The 12,126-nt window shown below is 41.9% G+C and overlaps 1 protein-coding gene across 3 annotated transcripts in view; it reads right to left on the bottom strand.

The window, feature by feature from the left end:
• Positions 1–12,126, bottom strand: part of PLXNA2 (plexin A2) — a 389,564-nt gene that overhangs the window by 193,487 nt on the left and 183,951 nt on the right. The window lies entirely within an intron of this gene.

A 12,126-nucleotide genomic window follows, 5' to 3' on the forward strand; every position in this document is an offset into this window, starting at 1 on the left:
CAGTATCACATTTCTTTTCTGCCGTCTTAGGTACTAAAGTTCTAGCTGAACAGAAGGCATGGCATGGCTATGACTCAATGTACTTCATGCCCACAAGATTATATTATTAGCGATATCCATCAGACTTTTTATTCATCATCTCAATGGATGTATTGCGGATTGTCATAATCTAAAAAGATACCATATCAAATGGCATCCAAAACCAGTATGGCGGATAGAATGTGAGTAGATACAATATCACACATGTCTTTATCTCTGCAAGTGAAGTCAGCAGGACAATGTCTATCTCAGGAGCAGTACCACCTTCAAATGCACCATCAAAGTGCTTCCCAGGGCAAAGTGAGTGAAGAGTAGCTGGCCAGAGCTGTCTGGAGAGCGCACCTTGAAGTCCCCAAAATGAAAAAGGGGCTTATCTCCAGGAGGAGAGACTTCACAGGCTGTCTTCTGAGAACTTTGAGATAACAGACTTGGAAGAGGTTTAACTAAGAAAGACCTTCAGGCCTGAAGGTGTGAGAGCAAAGAGACATACGCTCTCTACCGAGATGAACATGCCTTGGCGGCGGCTTCATTTACTAAGCTGTCGGAGCTGTGAACATCTATCAATCTCGACTTCAACCTCTATTTATGAAAAATAAGCATTATTTGTGGTAAAAGGTTATATATAATATCTTGTAAGTGACAAGATGGGTAATTTTTATACCACAAATAACTAGCTATACATTATAGAGCCCCCTGTCATAATGGAGAACACAATGTCTGATGAACATAGCATTATAACGCTTTATGTATACAGCCAGAATAACATTCCTTGACCTCTGACTACCTACCTAAATAGTGCAGCATTGTGGTTAGTCTTGTTCTCTGTATGTCCCTGCACTGGTACTGATACTCTTGAACCTGTCACTGGACGAGCAGCTCAGGAATAGGCTAGCAGTACTGATGGCACCAGGGTGTGGAGTCGGTAGGCCATACTCATATATAACGCAGTACAGCATCCTTACCACCATTTTTTATAAAAATAGGGGCCTTATATTGCTAGAACATAAAATATATTTGCTGTACATGAATAAACTTTGTAAACTTTTGTGAATACTTATAAAAGTATGTATGTAGAAAGCTATGGATTTAAAATGAGGACTATATAATACTAATAATACATATTTAATATTATAATTTTTAAGCCGCAGTTAAGGTTGATGCCAAGGAAGATGTTTCTACTTTTTGTCACACCGGCGTCTTGTACGCCTTCTCAGTGCGGCTCTACACAATCCGTTCACTGCTCTTGCTTCCCTAGCGTCAGACCATCTCCCCAAGCTGCCTTGTGCTGACTGCCAGCACTGCTCTTAGTGAGTCTCCACCTGGCTTTAGAGAGGCGACAGATCCTTCAAGAATTAAACCATCCTGTGTCCTGCAGTAAAAAAAGGGGATTAGGAATTAAAGCACCGAAAAATGGTAGAAATTTAATTCAACCCATATCCAGATAAAAATGATCATACATGAATCATAAGTAAACAAAAAAGAAAAAATTGGAAAAGGGAGGAAAAAGATAAAATCATACGCGTTTTGGAAAAATATGTCATTAGTCACGGGTATCTAAAAAGTAGAAATTTTATTCAATCCATATCCAGATACAAACGATCATACATGAATCATAAGAAAACAAAAAAGAAAAAATGGGAAAAAGGGGGAAACACAATCTTAGGTATCTATGACTAAAGACGTTTGTCTGAAACATGTATAACTGTGTTTTTTCCTCCCTTTTCCCATTTTTTCTTTTTTGTTTACTTATGATTCATTTATGATCATTTTTATCTGGATATGGATTGAATAACATTTTTACTTTTTATATACTTTTACAGTGCTGGAATTCTTTATCCCCTTTTTTCTTTGTGGTTACACAGCTAGGTGAGACAGCCCAGCGTTTTTCTCCGTGCATTGACATTTCATTCTGGCATTGATGACCACAATGGTATGCTGATAATTCTCCTTCTTTTTATGTGCCCTGTATGGTTTATCTTCCCCAGCCAATACCTTGCTGGGAATAGGATATATTAGGCAGCTCCTTCAGCAACTGTTTGCCCGATCACTGGTTGCCAGTTGCTTGTCTTTGGATCCTCTGGGTGCATGTTTGTTCTGTCTATCCTGCTATTGACCTAGCTCATTTATCATTCATGCTGACCTCTCCACACCTGGCCTCGACTAAGTATACTGAACCTGTGCTGCCTTCCCTGATGCCGAATTGTCTGATAACATCTTTGCCTTCATCACCCTTTACCATGTACCCGTGCCTGGGACTGCGCTGGAGTGGTACCTCTTGACTATCTATGGCCAAGCCTATCCTCACCATCAGAGGTTCTAGTGAATAACAGGTAGGCCAAGCCTATCCTCACCATCAGAGGTTCTAGTGAATAACAGGTAGGACAAGCCTATCCTCACCATCAGAGGTTCTAGTGAATAACAGGTAGTCACTTAGCTACACCCCTCCAGGGTAAGCCCGGCCCGCTTCACAGTGGTTCCACACACCCCGAGTTACATTTATTATAAGCCCATTTCCATGAGCCGATAATCGTAGACAAGCATTTGTTACATGTAAACATGCCGGTAGTCAGTTAACAAACGAGTCCGGTGATTGGATTATTCAAATAGGCTTAAAAAGCATCGTTATCAGCAGCACAACATCCTGTGTAAACTGGACATATAATTCCAGTAGATGGTAAAGACCTTTCAGACTAATGATCATATTGTGCCATGCGTACAGAATTCTGGTTGGCTGGTCCAAATAGGCAACTAAATAACCGCTGATCGGCTTGTGCATAGCTGATCACTAAAATTAAAAGCAGTTCACTGAAAAGGCCATCAAAAACAAGAAAACCATCAAAGAATAAAGGCCAGTGCCTGGTCACAATACCACACTCTGCAATACACTGTTCTTTTTTAATTATCATTATTATTTGATGGTCTTTTCAGTGAAGTCATTTGCCATGGGTTGGGAGAGTGCATATTTTGGACAAAATCTCAACTGTTACTTCAAATATTTTTTCATTCTTGTAGGACTCAGCCAGAACTCGCTATGTTTTATGGGGAAAATACTGTGTTTGTCCTTGTGGAGTGCACTAAAATAGTGCTGGGCATCCCGCCTCTAATAATATGGGCGTCACTAATAGGTTGTAAGCCAGCATGGTGCATTATACGTACAGTATGTTTGTGTTTGGTATCCTATATAAGCCTTATCCATGTGCATTTATAATACTAAGCAACCCGTTTCATGGATGGTTGTTGTGTGAACTGTTCATCAGTATTTTGCACCTATGCTGCCTCCACCTTTAAAATGGGGGCTTTTCTGCATCCTGCTGTATATTAGTATAGTAACCAGATATTGGTAAGTGTGGCCTTTTTATATAGCAACTCAGAGGTCTTTTAATGGACGCCAATGAACATGCCAAGATGAATCTTGTGGTGTCTTAAGTCTTGCTCACATGGGTAGTGACAAATGTGAGGTCAGTTGTGCTCCCGGTGACTTACCGTATATCTGGCATCTGAGCAGAATCGGGTTAAAACATAAGATTTATGGCTGTCAGTAAGTAATATGGATTTGCGCGATGCCTCTGCCAATAGTGAGCTTATAGTCCTTTGGTCCTTGTGCCCTCTGAAATGTACCGGAGCATAACGGACCACATGGGAGGCAAATGCGCTGTCTGTGGAGAAGTCCTGAAAGAAATGAATGTGGATTATGTGTGGCTGACAAATCCATCTCATGCCTTGCATCTGTTTGCCATCTCTTGAAATAGTATTTCAATCAGATTTGGTGTTTTCATTTCTCTCCAATTTCCAACAGCTCTCATCAATTCTAAGTTCGTCTTCAGCAAATGCACTTTTTTACATCATTACACTGCACAAACAACCTTCCCTGATTTGCAATGTTCCTCTTCTTATGTACTCAATGATATTTCTAAGGCTATGTTCGGGGGGGGGGGGATTTTTCTCGAGGATAAACCTGATATGAATTTGTAGGAAAATCTGCAATTGACCCTTTCATTTCTAAGAGCAGATTTGCAATTCTATTACGCCACTTATTTTTTTACCTCCCCACTGATTTCAAATCTGAAGTGGAAAATTTTTTGAAAGCAATTAGAGGCGTATTTCTCATATATTTCAGCAATTATTACACTGGAACTACTGTGACACTGATTTTTCTTTCTCCCCTCTATTCCTTCTGTTTTTGCTCTTATGTCTGTACCCACGTCACCGATTCATTCATTACTCTTTCATCCTTTTCTGCGGTCTAATATTCCAACTTGTCACTGACTTTCTCTCCAGTCTTCCCTTATAATGGTTCCACTACTGTTCCTATATCTCTTTTTCTACTCTGTACTGTCCACTTTTGTTTTCTGTACTTCTGTGTCACAGTTTCTTCCTCTACTATTCCTGTATTTCTATCATTACACTGTTTACACCCATGTCAGTAATTCTATCCCCTTAATGAACTCTCTGCATTCCTGTATCACTGATTTTTCTTTCAATACTACCATAGCCCTTATTATACCTTCCGCACTCCTGTGTCACCAAATCTACCTCTAATATACCCGCACCCCCTATTATACTCTGTACTCCTGCGTCACTGATTCTACCTCTAATATACCCGCACCCCTTATTATACTCTCTGTACTCCTGCGTCAATGATTCTACCTCTAATATTCCCGAACCCCCTATTATACTCTCTGTACTCCTGCGTCACTGATTCTACCTCTAATATACCCGCACCCCCTATTATACTCTCTGTACTCCTGCGTCACTGATTCTACCTCTAATATACCCGCACCCCCTATTATACTCTCTGTACTCCTGTGTCACTGATTCTACCTCTAATATACCCGCACCCCCTATTATACTCTCTGTACTCCTGTGTCACTGATTCTACCTCTAATATACCCGCACCCCCTATTATACTCTCTGTATTCCTGGGTCACTGATTCTACCTCTAATATACCTGCACCCCCTATTATACTCTCTGTACTCCTGCGTCACTGATTCTACCTCTAATATACCCGCACCCCCTATTATACTCTCTGTACTCCTGTGTCACTGATTCTACCTCTAATATACCCGCACCCCTTATTATACTCTCTGTACTCCTGCGTCACTGATTCTACCTCTAATATACCCGCACCCCCTATTATACTCTCTGTACTCCTGTGTCACTGATTCTACCTCTAATATACCCGCACCCCCTATTATACTCTCTGTACTCCTGTGTCACTGATTCTACCTCTAATATACCCGCACCCCCTATTATACTCTCTGTACTCCTGTGTCACTGATTCTACCTCTAATATACCCGCACCCCCTATTATACTCTCTGTATTCCTGGGTCACTGATTCTACCTCTAATATACCCACACCCCCTATTATACTCTCTGTATTCCTGTGTCACTGATTCTACCTCTAATATACCCGCACCCCCTATTATACTCTGTACTCCTGCGTCACTGATTCTACCTCTAATATACCCGCACCCCCTATTATACTCTCTGTACTCCTGCGTCACTGATTCTACCTCTAATATACCCGCACCCCCTATTATACTCTCTGTACTCCTGCGTCACTGATTCTACCTCTAATATACCCGCACCCCCTATTATACTCTCTGTACTCCTGCGTCACTGATTCTACCTCTAATATACCCGCACCCCCTATTATACTCTCTGTACTCCTGCGTCACCGATTCTACCTCTAATATACCCGCACCCCCTATTATACTCTCTGTACTCCTGCGTCACTGATTCTACCTCTAATATACCCGCACCCCTTATTATACTCTCTGTACTCCTGCGTCACTGATTCTACCTCTAATATACCCGCACCCCCTATTATACTCTCTGTACTCCTGTGTCACTGATTCTACCTCTAATATACCCGCACCCCCTATTATACTCTCTGTACTCCTGTGTCACTGATTCTACCTCTAATATACCCGCACCCCCTATTATACTATCTGTACTCCTGTGTCACTGATTCTACCTCTAATATACCCGCACCCCCTATTATACTCTCTGTATTCCTGGGTCACTGATTCTACCTCTAATATACCCGCACCCCCTATTATACTCTCTGTATTCCTGTGTCACTGATTCTACCTCTAATATACCCGCACCCCCTATTATACTCTCTGTACTCCTGTGTCACTGATTCTACCTCTAATATACCCGCACCCCCTATTATACTCTCTGTACTCCTGCGTCACTGATTCTACCTCTAATATACCCGCACCCCCTATTATACTCTCTGTACTCCTGCGTCACCGATTCTACCTCTAATATACCCGCACCCCCTATTATACTCTCTGTACTCCTGCGTCACCGATTCTACCTCTAATATACCCGCACCCCCTATTATACTCTCTGTACTCCTGTGTCACTGATTCTACCTCTAATATACCCGCACCCCCTATTATACTCTCTGTACTCCTGTGTCACTGATTCTACCTCTAATATACCCGCACCCCCTATTATACTCTCTGTACTCCTGGGTCACTGATTCTACCTCTAATATACCCGCACCCCCTATTATACTCTCTGTATTCCTGGGTCACTGATTCTACCTCTAATATACCCGCACCCCCTATTATACTCTCTGTACTCCTGTGTCACTGATTCTACCTCTAATATACCCGCACCCCCTATTATACTCTCTGTACTCCTGTGTCACTGATTCTACCTCTAATATACCCGCACCCCTTATTATACTCTCTGTACTCCTGCGTCACTGATTCTACCTCTAATATACCCGCACCCCCTATTATACTCTCTGTACTCCTGTGTCACTGATTCTACCTCTAATATACCCGCACCCCTTATTATACTCTCTGTACTCCTGTGTCACTGATTCTACCTCTACTCTTCTCATAATTCTCTGTACTTCGGTGTTGCCGATTCTACGTCTACTCTTCCCATATCCCTATTATACTCTCCTTCCATCTTGTTTCTCTCCATCTGCTTATTTTACCTTCGGTGTTGTTCATTTTTCAGTGTCTGCCGTGCTTCCAAATCGCATATATTACCTAAATGTTGAGAATACACAAGGTAGCTCCCCCATTCGACCTGTCTGACGCAGCCGCCTGAGGCTTCCTGTATAAACCATCGGCTTTCACACCCTGTCTGGTATTCCTCATTATTTTCTTGCATTAAGCAGTTCCTTACAGCGACTTGTTTGCTCTGTTTTAATGTACTCAAACCTTAGGACTGCAGCAGAAAAAAAAAACCTTTGCGGAGACTGCTGGCAAGTAACCTTTTGTTATTCTAACAGTAGCAGAACAGATCTTATCTGCTCAATATTTAGGCAAATAGTTATGTCTCAACCCTTGAGTTTGATAGAATTAATGGAAAAAAAAAATTTTTTTAGAGTAAAGAACCAAAAAATGTACAGAACTCTTTTTTATACAACCCCTGGAAGAAAATAACCTCAGTATTAAGAAATACTTCACGTTCCATCCTTGCCCCTCCCTAAATGCAATCTATATAAGAAGGAAATTAAGTTACTGCAAAAGGAAAACATTTTTAATGGATTTTCCCCCAAGAGAACCTGGCTTAATTAATTAAATCTTTGTTTGCATAAGATGAAGCATAAAACCTCTACATTTCTCAGTGTCATGGGTCACATGGCAGCCGCCGGTACTCCGCACTACAGCATCATACTGATAAATAATGGAGGGTAGATGTGATATTCAGACAAGGAATAAAGGATTTCTCTATATATCACCGGAACGTATCAACATCTGATGCGCGATTAGACGTCTCTCCGGTATTCTAAAAGTAAAAGTGAATTTCGTCTGCATGTTTTCGGTTAAAATAATGCTCAGATGAAACAAATGCATTTGGGTCAAATATTTCTTTTTGATTTTCATTTTTCTTTGCCCAGCTAGCAGATTTCCCCAAGTACCACTCTAACCAAGAGAGGCTTCTTTTTTTTTAACGCACGCACGTTTTCAGTAATAATTCATAAAACTGGAGGAAGTCCAAAATAAGTAAAAATTCTGAACTTTGCCATATATCCGAGACTAACCACAACAGTAACTTATCACTAGCAAAGATGCTTTTGTAAAGGGGAACTACCCAGTCTTCTGGTTGTAATTATTCATTACGGAGCACTGCAGCCAGCGGGCGAGACTTAGGAGTTAGTTTAGAGGTTTCTTTACCTGCTTCTTATGGGAATTTTATAGGCTCATGTATTAATGATTCCCAGTACAGGCCATCAATATTTCAATGGTGTGGGTTCAAACCCCAAAACTCATGTCAGTCAACTGAAAGAAAAAATCACTGGACTCCAGTAAGGTAAGCATTATGTGACATATGTGTTGGTGCCTGCCCTTCCTTTCTCACCTTCCATTTTTGGACGACGCAAGGCGTCAACTCTGGTTCTATGTCCCCTGGCACCAGTAGTTCTGTCTGTTCTGGTAGGTCAGGAGTTAATTTTTCAGTGTTTGCTTCCTTCTCTGAGGCGTGGGTGGGTTTGCTTGCTATTTAAGCTCCTGAAAGCCTGTTGCCCACTGCCAGTTATAATTTGACTTGATCTAAGAGAACTTCTACGTACCGTGCTGTGACTCCCTGCAAACATTTCTGATTTTGACCGTTATTGACTACTCTCCTGTCTAGTGATTTTGTCCTTGTATTGGCCTCCTGGTTCTGATCCAGGGGTCCCTGTTAAGTCCAGATCCCTATACAGGGGTTAAAGGGTGAAGGCCAGGGCAACATCGCCAAGCCTGTTCATGTTGCAGTGCTCTTTTTACAAATATCCTCAGCCACAGTGCATTTATACAGTTATAGCTTCATTCTGCTATTCTTATGTCAAAATGTGATGGACTGAAGCAGAGCCTAAAACTGACCCTGGAACTGGGACCTAATGATACCTGTCACAGGGGTACTCTTGATGGTAGAGAGGCCTGGGTCTTCAACTTTACTATGCTCCTGTTAAACCCTAATCTTTCCCTTTCCCCACCACATGAGGCATGCGACAGAAATGTAAGTGAAGTCCACACAACAGAGCAAAGCAAACCCCACCGCAAACGCACCTATTGGCACAGTAAATGTCCGTGTACTACAAACGCTGCTGGCAATTGAACCTGATTCTTCATGTGCTCGTCCAGAAAAAACAGTACTACGGGTGACCCATAGAAACGTAATAGCGCGAAACGGTCGTTGTCGCTCCCACACTCCCTCACCCATTCTCCCGTCGAAGATGTTCTGAATTTCTGGATTAAAGATTGGTTTTGAAGACTGGTGAGTGCCGTCCCTCTTTCTTTTTCATGGACTGTCAGAAATGTAAATGAAACAAGACACAAAGACAGACAGGGGTAACTGAAAATCACTATCATACAAAACACTCACCAAAATTGGGGAGGAGGATAGGGAAAGGGAGGAATAAACTGAATAGGAATAAGGATGATGAGATAAAAACTCACAAAACTACTGCACACAAAACACTCCAGCAACTACTCCCAACTCCAACACTACACAGCTCAACACTTCCAGGAAGAAGATTCTTTTACTGGCAAGGAAGAAACGCCCAGAGCTAGTATATGAAGGGAGAGGAAATGATATTAGCAGCTGCAGCTGAAAGCAACAACGCTGTATGTTCCCAGCCAGTATGGAAAAATTCCTTAACAATTTCAGCACTGATGGAAAGGAAATCCATTTAAAATTGGACAGGAATCACACCATCTCTAAAGAAAATCTGTGATTCATTGTCCGTTGTGACCTTTTAACTCCAGGTCTCCCAGAGGGATGTGATACCCTCTTGGCACCTGGTGATTGGGCCTTTACATGATCAGCTACATGTAAGTCGATCGGTGGCCATTTGATTACCTGTTTAGACCAGACTACCGCAATTTTATGCACAGACAATGATCATTAATATGATTTTTCTGTGTCCATGGATTATCACATTATCTGCAGCACATCACCTGTTTACATAGGATGCTGTGTTCCTGACAATGATCATTTTTAATATAGCTTAAAAATCATTACACCCAACAATTCATTGGGAGTTTAATGCCAATAACCAGAAGAAAGTATTCCTATGAAACGCTCATTTCTCGATTGGGCCCTTAGGAAAGGCTGTCAATATTTAAATACCAGAAAGCTCTTACAAAGGCGGATTTAAGTCATTTTTCCCATAATGTCCATTGCAAGGACTTATAGGTTGCTGTAAACTCAAAATCAGTTCTATCAGATGATGGCGAATGAAATGATTTCTAGCAGAGAAGATGGCACTTCTTCCCCTTGCTTGCCAAATGCAGCACATTACAGACCACTCTGCAGGTAATGCAAATGGCCCCGGCGCTGAAGGATGACAAACAAGTACCACACATCTTGAACCATGCTGTGCCTGAAATATCTGGTCTGCCAGCTAGTGAGAGAAAAATATATATATTGCTAAATTACAATCATTTTCTGAAAGAAGGATGACTTGAAAGCCCTTAAAATATTTAAGTGCAGGAGAAAACATCCATTTTCTTTGCTCAATTATGTATTACTTTTAGTGAATCATTTTAGCATCATTTTTCCCTTAAGAGGGAATTTTCGCATAACTGGACATTTTGTTTAATACATGGTCATTTGTCCCTAGCGGCTTCAGAGACATTTTCTGGCACTCTGTCTATGACCCTCTCTGTGCCGCCTGGAACACTCCGTGCCGCTGCCTCCGTACAGTTTTGTGCCAGCACTTCAATAAGGTGTGGTGCCCACTTGAAGACGGCATCGCGCGCGCAGACACATATCAGTTTATCATTTCTGTGTATGATCTCTCGAAGGCTGCCAATGAGTGAGGGCTGAATTCAGCTATCGGATGCTTTGCCAGATAAACAGATGTAAATCTCTTCTGCGTTCACTTGTAATCGTGTCATAACTCGGCTCGTCTGAAAGGAGGAAAAGGGATTGTTTTTCCAGTAATGCTGACGACGATGAAGCGACCTGCACCGGTTCACTGTTTGGTAAGTCGGCAAGCAAGAAGAAAAATACAGTGTTACCGCAATAAAGACGTGGAAATCACCTTCACGTCAATAACGAATATTCCTGGAAAATAACATTAGTCCTGACGAAGAGATGAATTAGCGGCCCTAGAAAATGACACTGTGGGAAAGTATAGACATATAGCATGATAATGTAATTTATTGTATTTTCATTTCTTCTGACGAGTACGGGAACCCAGCTGCAGACACCATCAGCCTTTTCGGATGGGAATAAGCTGGCAACCTGTTCCCGTCCGTGATGTATGGGACTAGGAGGTGGTATCTTTCTATACATGAACTGTAAAGATGGACAAGCACAGGACCTCAACACATAGAAACCCCTGTGCTCCGTACTGTTCAATACTCGCTTACGCTCCTTTTTCACACTCTGTTAGGAACTGATGGCAGCCGCCTTACATCACCCCTTGTGATGGACTTCACCTCTGTGCTCATTCATTTCCTCTTCCATAGCTCCCGTAATAAATGTGGACAGTGTTGTATTCCTGTGTCAGCAATGCTGCAAACTCTGCTGATCACCTTCTTGGCAAGCGAGCCAAAGACATGACATCCCCCTCCCATTCCCAATCCCATACTGTAGCTGTCTGAGATCTGAAGCAGGCAGGTGGGAGGAATCACTCAGCTGGCATTAAATGGAATCTGCCCTTTCCTCTCCTCCTTCCCCCCACGGCTCTGATAAAATCCCATCCAATTATGCTGGCATGCCCAAGTCCTTCTTGGCATCCATGCCACTAAGATGCTGTTGCCGTACACTAAATACGCTTATTCCTAGAGAACATTTGAGTAAGGATTTTTTTATATAAAGTATCCTGATTGGCAACCATAAAACGACCGGTCTTTAAAATCATGATGGACATTTGCATAAACATACGCAACGCTGGGCTCCTGATGTAAGTTATACGTAGCGGAGGAAATTCCACAAGTGCCCTTGTCTGGTAAGCTTTCAGAATTTCACGCTGACTTTTTACGGATGTGCTTAACTCTACTATAGTACAGTATAATGAAGATCCTTTAAAGGGAATCTGTCAGCAAGTTTTTGCTATGTAAGCTGAACACAGCATGCTTTTGGGGTTAACACACAGATTTCAGCAATGCTTCTCTTATTA

The sequence above is a fragment of the Dendrobates tinctorius genome, unplaced genomic scaffold, assembly GCF_039654945.1.
Source record: "Dendrobates tinctorius isolate UK_male_01 unplaced genomic scaffold, ASM3965494v1 ptg000098l, whole genome shotgun sequence".
In the NCBI taxonomy this organism is placed as follows: domain Eukaryota; kingdom Metazoa; phylum Chordata; class Amphibia; order Anura; family Dendrobatidae; genus Dendrobates; species Dendrobates tinctorius.